Here is a 17,333-nt window from a genome sequence, read left to right as displayed (position 1 = left end):
ACGCTCCCCCAGGCCCGATCGCGTGTGGGCTTTCTCGCGCGTGTAGGAGTTTGGCGTACCTGTTTTTCCTGCGCAGGGACGCTACGCCTGCTTTCGTGTGGCGGACATGTATGGGCCTGTGCGCGTCTTTGGCCGTGCGCTGTTTTTCCCTATTCGATTCCATGAATACGCGTTGTAGGCGAGCGTGTGGGCGTTCTGCGCACTTGCCTCCTGTACTTCCCCCATGACGCCCACATTTTCACTAGTTGGTCCCCATTCTGCGTGTGACGCCCCGTGTTACGCCTACTTTTGTTATGTGCGCCGCGCTATGTGCGAATTCGCTGTGGCCTTATCGCACGGCGTTCGTTGACCTGTGCGCCAGCGTGCGCCGCGCACTTTCTCAGCGCACATCCCACATTTCGCGCGTGCACGGACTTCCATGAATTGATGTGCAATGTTTTCTGTGCGATAATCGCACTTGCACTGCGATTTTCGCTGTTTCTCTGCGAATCGCACGTTTTCGCCGTTTTTTCGGCGCACGTTGATTCCATGAATCGGCCTATAACTTTGTACTTTCAAAACTTCAAACAATATGGTTTTCACCACATAATCAAAATCTTTTTCTTTGCTGTGGTTTGCATCAACAGTAATGTGCATGGAGTTTCTTAACTCTGTAGCTGGAGGTATTGTTTTTTGAAAGTTCTAGATTTTGAAGGCTATTTTAACCTTCCAAGTTCCAAAAAGAGGCGTTGCCGCAGTCTTCCATCATTGGAAAAATATATATAAACGAACAAAAATCTGAAACCTGTGAACCAAATCTCATCTGTAAAGAAAAATCCTCACAATTTTTATATCAAAAGTGTATTTATTAAAACTCCACATGTTAACAATATGGTTATAACACCAAAATCATGGTAACATTTATTTAAAACACAACTCTACACATGAACTGAGACAAGGAACCAAACTGTGGTGAAAACAAACTAATGCCTGATAATCAAAAGAACAATATGACTACGGTCGCTGGCCAAAAATAAAAACCCTTAAAAAAAATCCAACAAACCCGATGTCCAACTTCCTGTATAGGGAAGCCTTATAACTATCCTCCAAAATAAAAAAAAAATGTTTATACAGATCAATTGACCTTTCCTATATATAAACTGCTCTTTGAGAGTCCCATACCTTTCTTGCCCTGGCACCAAAACAAAGTGTCCAAACCAAACACCCCCTCCATCTTCACTTCACTACCATTAGTGTTCTCTATGTAGTTCTTCTCTTGAAGAGTCGCCATTCCAGGAACCAATATAAAAGGGTGTTTTTCAAATATCCCTTAAATTTTATGATTAGGCCTCTATAACTCTTATAGGGAGTCCACCATCACTTCCCACCCAAGAAGGCCAACCTAAATATTGAGTTTACTCTATATTTCCATGCTTTCACCAGTATTCTGGCAACTGAACAATAATGGAGTCTGAACAAACTCTTTCATTCAAATCCATCGAGTAATAAATTGCTCCCTACTAGTTCCATGTCCTCTAATCCCCTGTACCAAGAACTTATTGAGTGACATAATGAATATACAGGCCTACTAAAATCAATCTCCTAGGGCCCCTAAATAAAAAGGCAACCCCCTTTAAGTTCAGGTGCATGCCTTGTAATGGCTTTGATTACCACAAGCAGGGATTTAGGCCTTTATGTAAGGCTACCACTGCCTGAATGCAAATATTCTTGCACAAATACAAATATAACAAATTATATATGCATCTTAACAGATTTTGATAGTAGTCTTCAAGTGCTTCTTAAAAGACAAAATAAATTAACCAACCAAAACTCTTTCCTTGATAACAGAAGCACAAATTGTCCAAATGAGCAGGAGTCTACAACCACTCACTGAGCAGGAGTCTATAAGTGCCCACCTCTGACTGACATCCATTCTTGAAACCTCCTGCAAAGCCTTAAGATCAATTCCTGGATAGCAGGAGTCTGCAACTGCCCCCGTTTAGGACAGGAGTCTACAACTGCACCTTAAACTGTTGTCCATTTTTGAAGTCTTTTCTCCTGCAAAATCTCAAGATCAATTCCTGTTAAGCATATATTTGTAACTGCCCCTAGATAAATAGGGACAGAAGTCTACAACTGCACTGACCTCTCATGGAGGTTTATAAGCCCATTTAAGCTGCAAATCCGCTTGACTCAACTTGGCCGAATCCTTCACATAATAATTCTTTAGCTCCACCTGAGCAATCGTAACCGTTTCCCAAGCAGAAAAAACTAAGTGTCTGAGCACTAAAGCATGCCTTGCCTTCAAAATTTCTTTTTTTCTTTTTTAACGGTCTCCACATCTCCCCTTACAACCGTCCCATTCCTCCAGCAAATTGGAAAAATCCAATCTGCGATTATAAGCCAATTAAAACGTTTTCAAGTTAAACTTGAATTTAGATTAAAAAAACTGTCAAAAAGAGAGACTGTAAGCTAGCTCACTCTACCCCAGATTATTTACGTAGTGAGAGTCCTCCACTTTGTCTTGTTGCCAGTAATCGTTAGCTTCACTTGTGTTGGATTTCTTGGCAGCAACACAAAAGTATGTGTACAAGTGACACAACATCAGTTGTACACATTCTTGAGGGGTTATCTCTTTGTGCTGGAGCACTACCAGACATCTTGCTTTCCACAACGCTTGTTTTGTGGAAGCAGTGATTTTATAAAAACTTGCAAATTTTTCTTTCCCTCCTCCCCCTCCAATCCGCGTAATAACTTTGTCAAAGGTTATGTCTTGCTGGCCCGTTAATGCAGTAAGAAGAGGATTGATCAGAATCCACCAGGATCCACCCTTGGGCAGCAAACGGGCAATTACACAAAAAAATGTAGCGTTGTCTCATCGTGATTGCATCTGTTTCTTGGGCATTCTGCTGATACTGCCAAACATATTCTATGCATGAAAGCTTTTAAGGGTAATGCATTGTGCAGGGCAAGCCAAGCAATGTCTTTTTGTTCATTAGTGATTTTTGAATTGGATAGCAAGGCCCAAGTTTTCTCCAAATGCGTTCCAGAGAGATATCCCACTGGTTCCGGTGTTTGTTTCAACCATCTCTTTTAATATCAGGTTCGGGTACACAATGTCTTGTTTTGCTGAGTCTAAGTTATGTATTTGTGGTAAAAAGGTTGTGAAAAGTTCTTGATCTTGGTGGATCCAGAGCTCTAGGACTGATATTTGAAGCTTGGATGAATTTGTATTTGTGCAGGAGGCAGCTAGTTGCATATTTAATGTATACGGCCGCTTTGGATTGAGTTTAATCGTATTGATACAGAAAAATATGTAATGTATAGGCAAAACTGTTTTTTTATGTAGAATGTCTCTCCGTAAACAATCCATTTTGGAGTTCCATATGAACTCAAAGAATAATCTTTGAAGTCTCTTTGTTTGGATGTTTGTAGGCGGGAAGACCAATGCTATGAAAAATATCATAGGCATTAGAACTGCCTTAATCAAAAGTAATTTTCCTTCTATCGACAGTTGCCTGGTTTTCCAAAAATGTACTTTATTTTCTAGCTTTTCTTGAAGTTTGTTCCATGATAGTATGTCACATTTGAAAGTGGATACCATTGTGTTTGTTGTTTTTTGGACCTCACATTTTGCTAGATTGTCCCAGGCACCTGTGGTCAATAGGTTGCTTTTTGCTTTGTTTTTTTTTAAAAAACCTGCAGCTTTGCAAAAACGTTGTGTGATCAAGGGCCCTGTTAATTGATTGTGCATTTGTGCATAGCACCATAACGTCATCCATGTACCCCATGCATTTGGCCTGTTCTTTTGGTAGTCCTGGTATGAATGCTCGTTGAATTTGTTGATCACTTTTTATTTTCCTGTGTAGTGGTTCAATTGAACAGATGTATAGGATGGCTGATAGAGGACATCCTTGTCTTACACCTGACAGTATTGGTATTTTGTCGGAGAGACGACCATTCACTCTCACTTGGCTAAATGCGTTCTGATATAACGTTGAGATATAGGGCCTCATTACACGGTAGGCGTTATGGATTTAACGTTGCTGGTAACAGAATACCGGTAACGTTCAATCCCCATGCGGATTACGACCCGGCTCACCGCTATTAGCGGCACCGCTAAGTACGGTGCCACTAATAGCGGGCAGGCCGCGTGCGCGCGACCCTCCATCCCGTAAATGACGCCATGCCGCTATTGGCACAGCATCACAAGGCTAGTGGACATGCCAATAGCGGCATGGTAAAGCCCCCCAAACCCCTTACCGCCATGGTGCTAATACCGGCATCGCGAACCACCCGTTAAGAGAACTGAGCAGTGTTCCCACCTGCCACAGGTGGACACAATCAGCACAGGTGGAGGCAATGGAGACTGTGGCAGCTCAAAAGGAGCACAAACAGAGAAGAGAGTGGGCACCACCATGTATTCAAAAATGTTCAGAATATTCAAGTAAAAATCAAATGTTTCAAAAAAGAATATACATCCAATTGAAAAGGAGCTGGCTGTGACAAGTCTGGAGACACCCGGACTTATAATTGCAACACACGCTGGAGACCAAGTAATAATACTGGGTCACACAACCGCTCTCATATGGGGCCCAAGATGGGCACGTATTTATATCTGATTCACGACAATATGTTCAAGTATCCATAATATACCATACTTCTTAGAGAAAGGAAGATGAGTCTTTCTGATTCATATCAAAAATGATTTATCCATAGTAGTTCAAACAAAAAGCTATCACTAATATTCCTTAGTGAGGAAGCAGTTGCCACAATCCGCATGTATTAGACTAAAAAAGCCAATGCCTTTCGGAAATTATTTCCTTCATCAGGGCGAGTCTCATTGGTGTGGTCAGTGGTAAAAAACAGAACGTCCTGCGTTCATGCCCACTCAGCAGTGGGTTGTAAATGACATTATGCACAAAGTCATGGAGAAAATCCACTCGGGCCATGACTCAGACTGAAGTGTGAGTCATTGCCCTGCAGCTGCACAGTGGAGGATCGTTTCTCTCTGTGTATTACAAGATTGGTTTCCTTGTAAGCACGAGTGGATTTTCTCCATGACTTTGTGCATAATGTCATTTACAACCCACTGCTGAGTGGGCATGAACGCAGGACGTTCTGTTTTTTACCACTGACCACACCAATGTGACTCGCCCTGATGAAGGAAATAATTTCCGAAATGCATTGGCTTTTTTAGTCTAATACATGTGGATTGTGGCAACTGCTTCCTCACTAAGGATTATTAGTGATAGCTTTTTGTTTGAACTACTATGGATAAATCATTTTTGATATGAATCAGAAAGACTCATCTTCCTTTCTCTAAGAAGTATGGTATATTATGGATACTTGAACATATTGTCGTGAATCAGATATAAATACGTGCCCTTCTTGGGCCCCATATGAGAGCGGTTGTGTGACCCAGTATTATTACTTGGTCTCCAGCGTGAGCTCAAAAGGAGCACACCACACCCCTTCCCACACCAAGATGGTTCCAATACTGGCAGCATTACATGGCCTGGAGGACCTCATTGCAACGCAGCTGCAACAACAGGCAGCACAAAGGAGACGGAGGAGGAGGAGGGCAAGACAGGCACAGCAAGCACCACCATGGCACCTAATCATACCACAGAGGCACGAGCCAGTCCATTCAACCTAACCCCTGAGCAGATACACACCCTGTACCGTCTGGACCGGGATACCATCACCAGCATCGTGGACCTGATACACGACGACATTGTGAGCCTCATAGACATCAGAACTGCCATCCCCCCGCTACTGAAGGTGGTGAGTGTGCTCTACTTCCTGGCCACAGGCACCTACCAGCATACAGTGGGACAGATGCATGTCATCTCACAACCAGTATTCTCCCGCACGCTGAACCAGGTACTCGATGCCCTCCTGAAGCATGCACCTGAACACATATACATGCCACGGACTGCCCAGGATATTGCAAACACAAAAGTTGGCTTCTATTCACTGGCAGGCATCCCAAGTTGCATCAGGGCCATCGACTGTACCCATGTGGAATTGGTGGTCCCACATCACAATGAAGTAGTCTACCGAAACAGGAAGCAATTCCACTCAATCAATGTCCAAATGGTATGTGACGCCAACAAGATAATCACACATTGCTGTGCCCGATTTCCCGGATCAACCCATGGTTCCATGGTCCTGCGGAACTCAACTATCCCACGCTACATGGAGCGACAACCCGCACCACTTTCGTGGCACTTGGTGAGTAGCAGGGCAAGCACATGGCAGCGTGATTGGGGGGGGGGAGATACATACTCCAACTGGGTGTGATTGGGGGGGGGGGGGAGATGCATACCCGAAATGGGTGTAGCTTGTCGGCTGTCGGCAAAATGCACATACAGATGTACGCCAATGCCCATCTGGGAAGGCGGCAACGTACTTGAGATGAACCGACATGCAAGTATAAGAGTATAAGCTACACAACACAGATGACATTCCAGGTCTAGTAACATTAAACATCCATCCACATACACATTGCACAACATTCATGGCCACAAAATACAAACATTTCACACATGCCATCAAGATAGTCATCCTGAATTAGTCCAGCACAACATCAATAATGCAATGTGCCCTATAATGCATGCAAAGGGATCACCCCTAGCCATAGCATTTCACCACGCACCTATAGCACCACTGCAGTGATGCCTCTCTGCATGGCAACATCAATGTTGGAATGGCAGTACACCAGCAGTGTTGAACCAAATCTGCCTGGGCCCAGGGACACCGAAGACCTCGCCTCACCCAGGGCATGTCAATTACTGTTGGAGGCATCAATGGGGCATGTCCACTTGCAGGGTCGACCTCCCACTTGCACATTGCTGTCATGTATGCTGTGAATTGTGTACTTGAATCACAATGCAATGTCAATTTGTGTGATATGAACAGGACGCTCTTGAGGTGAACAGTAACAGGACCCCGTTTGTTCCCCCATACAGGTGATGCGGGCTATCCCCTGAAGACCTGGCTCCTCACACCTGTACGGAACCCACAGAACAGGCACGAGGAGGAATACAATCATGCACATACCCGTACCCGCATCGTGATCGAGCAGACTTTTGGCCTTTTGAAGTCACGTTTAGGTGCATTTGCAGGTCTGGTGGCGCTCTCCTGTATGGACATGAGAAGGTGGCCAAGATCACCATGGCATGTGTCATGCTGCACAATATGTGTATCAGACGGAATGTGCCACTGCCCCCTGACGTTGAAATAGAAGCACCTGATGAGGATGATGATGGTGATGAGGACGGAGGTGAAGGGGATGCAGGTCTTGCAAGAGGGGATGGGCAGGAGGGACGTGCTGTGAGACAGCATCTGATCAACCAAATATTCTGAAGAACATGTTTTCGTACTGTCACATCGATATGGGTAGTAATGCACTGGTGTATGTTTGGAAGCACGCAATGGACCCTGTCGCCAATAAAGTACACAAACACAATGAAGATGTCCAAGCCTGTGTTTCGATCAGAAACCAGTGTATTGAGTAACGGAAAGGTGATAAAGTGCAAGTCCCCAAACATCCCCCCAGCCCCCACAACAGACCCATAACACCCTTCCCCCACAACAGACCCATAACACCCTTCCCCCACAACAGACCCATAACATCCTTTACCGTCACCCCCCACCCGTCCCTCATGTGTCTGCCATGTTTGCGTTGGCCCATGCACGCAGAGGAATCTCCATTGACCCCTATTTGCCATTGTCTGTAGCAGCATTTGGAGGATGGGCAGACGTGCGCTTGGCGGTGCGTGTTGAGCGCCGGAGGGGGCTTGTCTGTCTAGAGCCGGTAGATGACGATGGGGCAGACTGGCCTTGTGTTAAGCGGAAACCTGTGCAGTTCCCTCTGGGACCACTTCAAAAGGCTTAGGACTACAGGTGTTTGGCAGTAAACCCACTTGGTAGCAGTCTGTACCACACAGATTCACTTGGTAGCTGTGGCTGAGCAGTCAGACTTCCCTCAAGAAGAGTCAAGCAGTATGTGGAGTATACAATATAGGGCAATTCTTCACCGTAAGACAAGCAAACACGCAACGAGGCTCAGTGTAAAGATATTAAGGTATTTATTTATAACGAAACATCTATCAAACACTATGGCACTATCACGGCAAACAAGTCAAATACAATTACTCTACGAAGAAGAAACGGTCAATCCCCCTAACAATATTTCGACAGGTCTAGGTTCTACCGGCACCACTTATTTGCAGACAGAGGTGTATGCCTCAACCTAGATGACACTCTAATATTAGTTAGGACGGGAGAGAAAAATAAGCAGGTTACGAAATCAACACAGTTCAATACTTCACGGAAAAATGCAAGGCAAGTAGGCAAGAACCACAATAGATCATAAAGTTCAGAGGCCAGGCCCACTCGGGGAGAGGCAAGGCGATATGTCCCAAAAAGTCTGTAAGTGGAAATGCGTTCGAGTCTTTGTAGCAAATTGTTATCGGCAGATTGAACCAGTTCAGAACAATACGTGAGAAAGCTTGGAGGCGACCCAAAGGAGAGGATTAAGACACCTCACTCGAACCGATCGAAAGGGAAGCCAGGCGGACACGGTACCTTGTTTGTGGAGAGACCGCTCCGGCGGGGGCAGTTGTTCCTGGTGGTGGATGCACGTCGGGTCTTTGCCAAGAGTAGAGATGATCTCGTCGTCGAAGAAAAGTGAAGTACGGTGCACCACCAGGGAAGAGACCAGCCGCGGAGTGCTCTGTCACAAGGCACCACCTTTTGGTCGCGGTACAGGGGTAGTGGCTATCCGGTTGCCGAGGTGCTCTGCACGGGCAATTCGACCACTGCGTCCTGAGGCGAAGAAAAAGCAAAGGGGACTGGTTGTTCCCACCAGTCAGGGGAAGAGACTCTCCGGCAGGGAGATCTCCTCTGTCGTCGGGAAGTGGTGAGTCGGTTCCGCAGGGCTCCACCGGAGGTGTCATCGTTGCAGGTCCGCTCAGCTTTACCCTCGTCGGATTCTTAGGTCCTGTGGCGACTTCTGAAGATCCAGTCCCAAAAGCCCTGCTTTTATGCAGAAAACCCCCATTCATTCAGCCTAGCTGTCAATCAACACATGCTAAGTGGTGAGCGGGGAGGCTCACCACTTGGGCCAATCACACCAGAGTGCGACCGGAGTTGGCAAGGCAACTCGGTCCAGGGTGCCTAAACCCCCTCCCACACCCCAGTGGTAACCCAGACAGAATGGCACCACTTTGGAGGGTCTCTGTACAGAGGCCCGCCAAAAGTGGAACAAATTGCTCAACCTTTGGTTTAGGAGTCACAGAGACGAACACAGACGCCATTTTACAAACCGAGTTCTGGCAGAAAATACCATCCGATAAACTTATTTAAGATAAGTAGACCGGTGGTACGTTAGAGATTAATGAGAAACAGTATCAATCTCTAACAATGGGACGAATCCCATAGGGTTATGTTCGGGGTCGGACATAACAAGTAGTTTCCACTGCCACCAGCCAAAACTCGACGAGGGGGGACGGGACAGTGCCCCCTTGAATAACAGATCCAGGAGTAATCGAATTACCCCTACTAGTACATCCACAATAAGATGGTTTGTACTAGTTCTGTTAGTAAATTGAGGTCTAGTAAAGCCAATGGTGACTTTACATGCCCAGGGAAACAGTAGTCAGTCCCCGGGTATGGAGTCTATGATGGAGGTCCGCTAGGACGCCCCAGTGTTACGGCACATAGGGTGCGGTGTAACACACATAGAAAAATATATGAGACCCTATGGAGTAAAAGACCCCATAGCCCATAGAACACATTGACATTCAAAGGAATTACACACATTCATGTCCAAGAGTGGGAGGAAAAGAGTCTCACTCTTGGCAGGATGGAAAAAAACAAACTCCAGAAATCCAGCAAAGCTGCTGGGGGACTCACTATGTTAGGAAATTCAGCCTAAACAGAGAATTCTCCCTAACACCTGGTTGTGAGAAGTGGCGGTCCATTGTGTCGGCCATGCGAGGAGGACCACCCTGAGCCTGGATATCTCGTTACACAGCCTGTCAGTGTTTGCGTCCATCCTCTCAGTGGAGTGCTTCGCCGTCTCCACAATATTCTCCCTGAGATGGGCAGCCTCCTCAACATGCTGGCCAACCAGCACAGTCAGTTCGTGTTGACGCTGCAGGATGGTGGTCAGTTGGAGGGCAGTGCTGGGTGATGGTGTACTGGATGCTGTGCCCTCAAATGCATCCACTGCAGCAGGTGAAGCCACCATGGGGGACATAATGGCTGGATTGTTGTCCTCAACAGTCACATCAGACCCAGGTGTCTGGAATTGTGCTGGCTCTGGAGTTCAAGGGGGACTTGGGGTGTGCATCTCCATTGGCCCAACTAGGGTGTCCTCAGGATCAGATAGGGGGGCAGTGGCGGCTGCCTCACTAGCGGAGCTTGCTGCAGCTGATGGTGGGCCCTCGGTGGCTGGTATTGGTGCCTGTGGGTTCACCTCCGGTGGTGGGGCTGCAGTTTGTGGTGCAGCTACTTCTGCCCTGGCAGTGGCACTCCTACGATATTTCCCACTCATCAGGTGTGACCTTCCCCCCCTTACCCCTGGATGTTGTGGGGGTGTCCTCCGAGTCCTGTGCCCTTGGCCTCTTACTCGTAGCTTGTGCCTGGGATGCATTAGCGGCATCCTCACCATATGTATGTGAGCCTGTCAGGGACAAGAAGGGGGATGGCATTGGTTGTGTTTCAATATACTTAATGCAGATTACATAAATGATGCAGTTTTGGCCATTGGGACTTAGTAGTTGTGGATGCAGGTGATGTGCCAGTTCAGTGCCTCATCCATGCATGGTTGTGTTTGGAACTTGTATCTGGTGATGTGTGCATGTGTGTGTTTGGGTCTGACACTGACATGGTGAGGGATGGAGGCATGTGTGGATGTGTGTCCATGCATGAGGGGAGTCTGTGCTCACATATGGGGGAACAGTACATTCACATCACATCCTGTCATGTGTACACTCACCTCCATCCGAAGTGGTACCCAAGCCGTGCTCCATGGTGCCTACTCCCTCAATGGATTCCACAGCAATCAGGTTTCCACAGGTCACCTCCCATTCTTTTAGTCTGATTGGTGAACCAGCTCCACCTGCACTGGCAATGCGGTGGTTTTCCGCAAGGATGCCCCTCACCCGCAGTCTGTCGTCCCACCTCTTCCTGCACTCGCGCACCGTGCGGGTGCTGGTGCTCACTGCACTGACTTTGACTGCAACTTGAACCCAGATGGCTTTTTTTTTGGAGTAGTGTTGGCCGCCGCATGTCATTTGCAAAAACAACCTCTGCTTTCTCAGCCAGGGTCTGTGTCAGCATATTCAATTCCTCTGCTGTAAATTTCTCCTTGCGCTGCCTGTCAGTACTTTTTTTTTAATGCCTTGGGCATGATGCAGGTGTCCCGGATGATTTTGAACTGCAAACACCTCAAAACGGGTCCAGGGGGCAGAGGATGGCAATGGATTGTGTTTTTAAAGATGGCCGCCGTGCTCTTTTCCCGTTCCTGTGCGATGACGCTATTTCTGGTTCCGCAATTTAACGGTCACCGCTATTTGCGGTGACCGCTATTTGCATGCAGCAGGAGGGCGGAGGTGCAATCTGCACTTTCGTCGAGGGCGGTAGGTGAGCGATGCCCCGAAAGGGTCCGTCGGAAAGAGCGCTGCTCGGCAGCTCCCCCGCTGACTCGGAGTCGCCCTCTGCCGTAGACTCCCAGGCACCTCGGAGGCAGCCGGGCCTAGCGTGCGTTTGCATGAAAGACCAGCAGCCCCGGGTCCGTTTTTGCATGGCTCTGCCCCCACATCTCCAGCAGCCTCGGTGCCAGGGCCCAAAGTCACCCCGAGCTGCCTGGGGGGGGGCAGGCTCCTCCGAGCGCCCACCTTAGATAAGGCTTGGCCGTTCGGGGCCGGCAGGGGCGAGGAAGGAAGGAAGGAAGCAGGGCAAGGACAGTGTCCCCCATGCTCTCCTCCTCCGGCTGGCTGGCTGGCTGGCTGGCGGCTCCCCTGAAAAAGGAGCCAAACGGCAGACTTTTTTCCTTCCGACAACTTGCTCCAAGACACGGAATGTTCAACAGGGCATCTAAACAAAAAAGAAGGAAGAAAGGGAAAAAAAAAAAAAATAAAAAAAATAATTTGCATAAGTACAGATATATTTTGCCGTGTGTGCTCTTCTTTTTCAAGAATCGCCCAAGTCTTTCTTTTTGACAGCTTTGTTTTCCCCGAGTGGGGAAGTGCACCAGTCCTGGAGGTACTGCAATACCAGGTTGATGCGTGGAGTGGACAGAGCAAGCTCCCATTCCATCTCCCTGTTCCAAAAATCAATTTAATATATGGTCCCCAGATAGAGGACGTATCAGATATTAAACTGATAAGAACAGATTTTTTCTTTTTGACCGGTCTCCACATCTCCCCTTACAACCGTCCCTTTCCTCCAGCAAAGTAGTTTATACTACTTGCAACTATACGCCAATTAGTTCTCCAATTAAAAGTTTGTCACGAATTAAAATAGAATTTGGTTAAAAAACTGTCAAAAGAAAGACTTTGAGCTAAAGCTCTCCCTAACCCAGATTGGTTAAACAGTTAGCGTTCGCCAGTTGTCTTGTTGCCAAATCTTTTGTGCCTCTTGTTTACCCTTGTCTTTGGCATCAAGACAGTAATATGTGTATAAATAACACAACGCTAACTTAACACACTCCTCTGGAGTTATGTTTTTGTGCTATATCACTAGTAGTGATCTAGCTTTCCACAAGGCTTCTTTTGTTGCAGATGTGATTTGATAGAAAAGGATTTTTTCTTGTTTCCCTCCTCCCTCCCTCCTGTATCCCTGTCAAAATCGATTCGAAAGTTAAGGTCTGCTCTCCTGTGAGAGCGAAAGTCAGAATTTCAAGTTTTGCCCACACTTGTTTGGCAAACGCGCAATTCCAAACGAAATGTAGTGTTGATTCGTCTTGCATACATTGTTCTCTAGGGCATGTTGCTGTTTTGGCAAGTTTTCTCCTGTGCATGAAGGATTTCAAAGGCAGTGCGTTTGTTAGTAGCTGCCAGTTTATGTCTCTCTGGGTGTTCGTTACTTTTGCTTTCGCAAAGGTTTTCCAAACTTTGTCTAGTTTGTTTCCCCCTAGGTTGCCCACTGGTTCCGGGGTTTCATTTAGTCTTTTTTGTTTTAGCATGTCTCTGGGTTCCACCCATATTTTTTTTTAAAGTTCTTGATCTTCCACTGTTGGCAGGAAATTGCCGATGCTTTTGTAGAAAAAAGGTGTTTCCATTGCTTTTGGTAGTGTATTACTTCTCGGTATTATCTTGTGCTTTTCCAATATGTTCGCTATTGCGTACCTTATGAACGGCGCTGCCATCGATGCTGAGTGCTTCAGCGTGTTTAAGCAAAACCCTACATAGTGTCCTGTAAGGAAGTCTTGTATTTCTGGTACACCCCTTCCTCCTCTCTCCTTTATTTTATACATAGGGCCTCATTACGACCCTGGCGCTAAGCGTAAAACGATGGCGGTAAACGATTACCGCCATCGTTTTCCGCTAGGGCCGATTACGACCCCTGACCGTTAACTACGATGCCATTAGCGGCATCGTAGACAACGCTGCCGCTAACTGCACCAAGGGCGCGTGCACGCGACCTCCCACACCGTAACTAGCGCCATGGCGGTAAGGTACGCGAATGCCGACCCAAGCGGACATGCACCGTACGCCATCACCCAGCCCGTAAAGTACCTTACCGCCATGGCGCTAACAACGCCATCGCGAATCAACCACAAAGGGACAAGTTAAGTGAATGCAGCTGCCACCGGTGCACAGAAACAGCACAGGTGAAGGCAATACAGACACAGGAAGCACAAAAAGAGCACACCCCACCCCTGCCCACACCCAGTCACACACCACAATGCTACCGATAGGACTAGCAATGTTGGGGCTGGAGGACCTGATAGCAATGCGAGTGCTACAACAGCAACTACTACAACAACAACAACAACAACTACAACAACAGGCTGCACAGAGGAGACGCAGGAGGAGAAGGAGGGCAAGGCAGGCCCAGCATGCCCCACCAGCACAGCCAGTGCTACCACGCAGGCAGCCCCCAATCCCACGCGTCAGACCCAACCCATTCAACCTCACCGCTGAGCAGATCCACACCCTGTATCGACTGGACCGGGACACCATCACCACCATCGTGGACATGATACACAACGACATCGCCAGCATGATTGAAACACCCACCGCCACCCCCCCCCCTACTGAAGGTAGTGTCCGTGCTCCACTTCCTGGCCACAGGCACCTACCAGCACACAGTAGGGCACTTGCATGGCATATCACAACCATCGTTTTCGCGTACACTGACGCAAGTGCTGGATGCACTCCTCAAGCACACAGATGACCACATCTCACTACCACGGACTGCCCAGGAGATTGCCAACACCAAAGTGGGTTTCCATGCACTAGCTGGCATACCTGGTTGCATCGGTGCCATCGACTGCACCCATGTGGAATTGACGGTCCCACGTGCCCAGGAGGTACCGTACCGGAACCACAAACAATTTCACTCAATCAACGTGCAAATGGTCTGTGACTCCAACAGTATCTTCACACATTGTTGTGCCCGATTCCCCGGATCAACCCATGATTCATTGGTCCTGAGGAACTCAACATTACCACGCTACATGGAGCAACAGGCAGGGCCCAGAACCTGGCTACTCGGTGAGTCCAATGTCATGGGCATTGAAATGTGAAGTGGGTGTGTAAATGACATACCAATGCAGGGGGGGGAATTATGCATACTCCAACTGGCGGGAAGGGGGGGGGGGGAATGATGCATGCTCCATCTGGCTGCGACTAGCATTAGCCACAACACACCCTGAGGCAGCATTCACGTCACCTGACACCTGCATACATGAGGCCTGACCTAAGAAGACCTGACATGTCAATGAAGGTGTCACCCAACCCTGACACAACCACCTACAAGTGCATTGACCATACCGTGACCACATACACTCCAAAGAAATGTACGTCCATGCACGTCACCAACAGCTCCTACTGAAAGGCCTGTTCCCCATGACTGTGCCCAAAGGAGGCACATGATGGACTGGAAGAACAATGCACCAAAACACAGACAGCAAGGCCCACAGACTGTCCCCATGGGCAACAGTCTTGTTCACTGGGGTAATGATGAGCCAGACTGCATTCCCGCTATCATGTGAATGCAACCCTCACGGGACACGTGCCAGGTCACCTACAGAAACAGCCTGAACGGACACAGTGGATCGGCACTCACAAGGCACATGTCACCCCTGCATACCTCGTGCCTTGGAATTCAAAAGCGGCACATGTGAGACATGTGGCACACTCTGTGAAAGTCGATTATAGAGGTATATCCAATAGACGCTCCATAAAGTTGCACCTAGAAATGTACCCAATAGCCTCTAGATAACTGAATTTAGAAGTGTGCCCAATAGCCTCTCTATGGAAAATAGTATTTAGAAAACCGCCCATTAGCCTCTCGTGGGAAAATGAATTTTGTAGTTTGCCCGGTACCCTCTCTGGGAAAAGTTGCATTAATAAATGTGCACATTGAAAGAGCATATAACCCATCAAATCACACCACCACGCTTACTCTCTCCTTTACATCACCACTCAACTAGAACACAGAGATACTATGACACCATTCGGTATAACTGTTCCCATACTAACACCGCTTACTCCACATCAATCTATGTAAACACTGCTGGTTTCACACCCCCAGCCAGGCGTTTTCCTCAGGCCTAACGCAGCCACATCCGTCCTGGATAAATCCTGCCAGAACGAACATATTATCCTGATCTCTCAACCACCACATCTGCCGCTAAGAAGCAGCTATTACACAAGTACCGCACGAGCTGCACACATACCCGGTGCTCACACGCACCTTTTGACTCTCCCTACTCTCTCTACTGATCTGAACTTCGGTACCCAAGGACGTTCAACCTACCAGCGCCTTCAGACCATACCAATGGTATATAAGGCGCTATATAAGTGCAAAATAACAATAACAATATAGCGGTTGCACGGTGTGAAACCAGTAGCACAGAAGAAACTGCTGCAAAATCAATGTTCAATGCAATTCATGGTGGCATTTCATGTACATCACTCAAGCTCATCCCTGACGCATACATTCTTGCCCACATACAGGTGATGCAGGCTATCCCCTGAAGAGGTGGCTCCTTACACCAGTCCGAAACCCACAGAACCAGCATGAGGAGGACTTCAACCGTGCCCATTCCCGTACGCGTGTAGTGATCGAGCAAGCTTTTGGCCTACTGAAGGCACGTTTCCGCTGCATCAGCAGGTCTGGCGGGGCACTCCTGTACCGGCATGAGAAGGTTGCAATGGTCGTCATGGCATGTGTCATGCTACACAATATGTGCGTCAGAAGAAATGTGCCCCTGACGTAGAATTGCTACCACCTGACGATGAGGATGATGAGGGTGGGGATGGGGCACCACCTCAAGGAGGCAGCGATGCACAGGAGGGGCGTGTCATGCGTCAGACTCTCATTGACCAATGCTTCTAGCACACACAGCGTATGCGTGTCACATGGAGACGGCACTCGGCGCACTGTGTGTGTGTGGGACATGCACACTGTGGACTCTACAACAATGTAGCACATGGACGCAATAAAGATGTCAACACATTTGGTTTGTGGTAATGATAAATGTGTATTGCAACAGTGAAATCTTGTGACACACCCCCCCCTCCCACCTCCCCCCTGCACACCCACACCCCCCAACCCCCTCCCACCTCCCCCCTGAACACCCCAACACCCCCCCAACCCCCTCCCACCTCCCCCCTGAACACCCCAACAATGGTGCAGTAGTGTCCGTGCTACAAGGTGCGGAGTAGTCCTGCTGAACAGGCAAGTCAAGGATGTGTATCCCCTCCCATGGCCCCTGGGGCACCCCTGGCCGTGCTGCGGAGAGTGCGCCCAGATCTACGGACGGGGCTGCTCTGTGCTGAGCTGGTGGTTGATGAGGCTCCACGCCCCACATCCGGTCGCATGTCCCTGATGGTGTGCACAAGTTCACTGAGTTCATTGCGCACAGCCGCTAGCTCAGTGCATATACTCCTTGTGGAGTTCTCTATGGCAGCTGTGACACGGTCAGCTGACCGCTCCATGGCATCCCTTGGCCCACCACACTGTGCCACATGTGCATTGAGGAGGTCAGTTAGTTGTTGCTGCCGTGTTGCAATGTCCTGTAGTGCCTGCTGGTTCTGCTGGCCTATGGCCAGTGCCATTTGCATCTCCGGTGCGATGCCCACCTCAGGCTGGGGGGATGGGGTGGC

The 17,333-nt window shown here is 48.2% G+C and overlaps 1 pseudogene; it reads right to left on the bottom strand.

Moving 5' to 3' along the window:
• Positions 1–12,236: 12,236 nt before the first annotated feature.
• Positions 12,237–12,454, bottom strand: LOC138460355 (U2 spliceosomal RNA; annotated as a pseudogene).
• Between the last annotated feature and the right edge of the window lie 4,879 nt (positions 12,455–17,333).

The sequence above is a fragment of the Ambystoma mexicanum genome, chromosome 4p, assembly GCF_040938575.1.
Source record: "Ambystoma mexicanum isolate Mex_15411 chromosome 4p, UKY_AmexF1_1, whole genome shotgun sequence".
In the NCBI taxonomy this organism is placed as follows: Eukaryota; Metazoa; Chordata; class Amphibia; order Caudata; family Ambystomatidae; genus Ambystoma; species Ambystoma mexicanum.
This window is presented reverse-complemented; position numbering and strand designations above follow the sequence as displayed.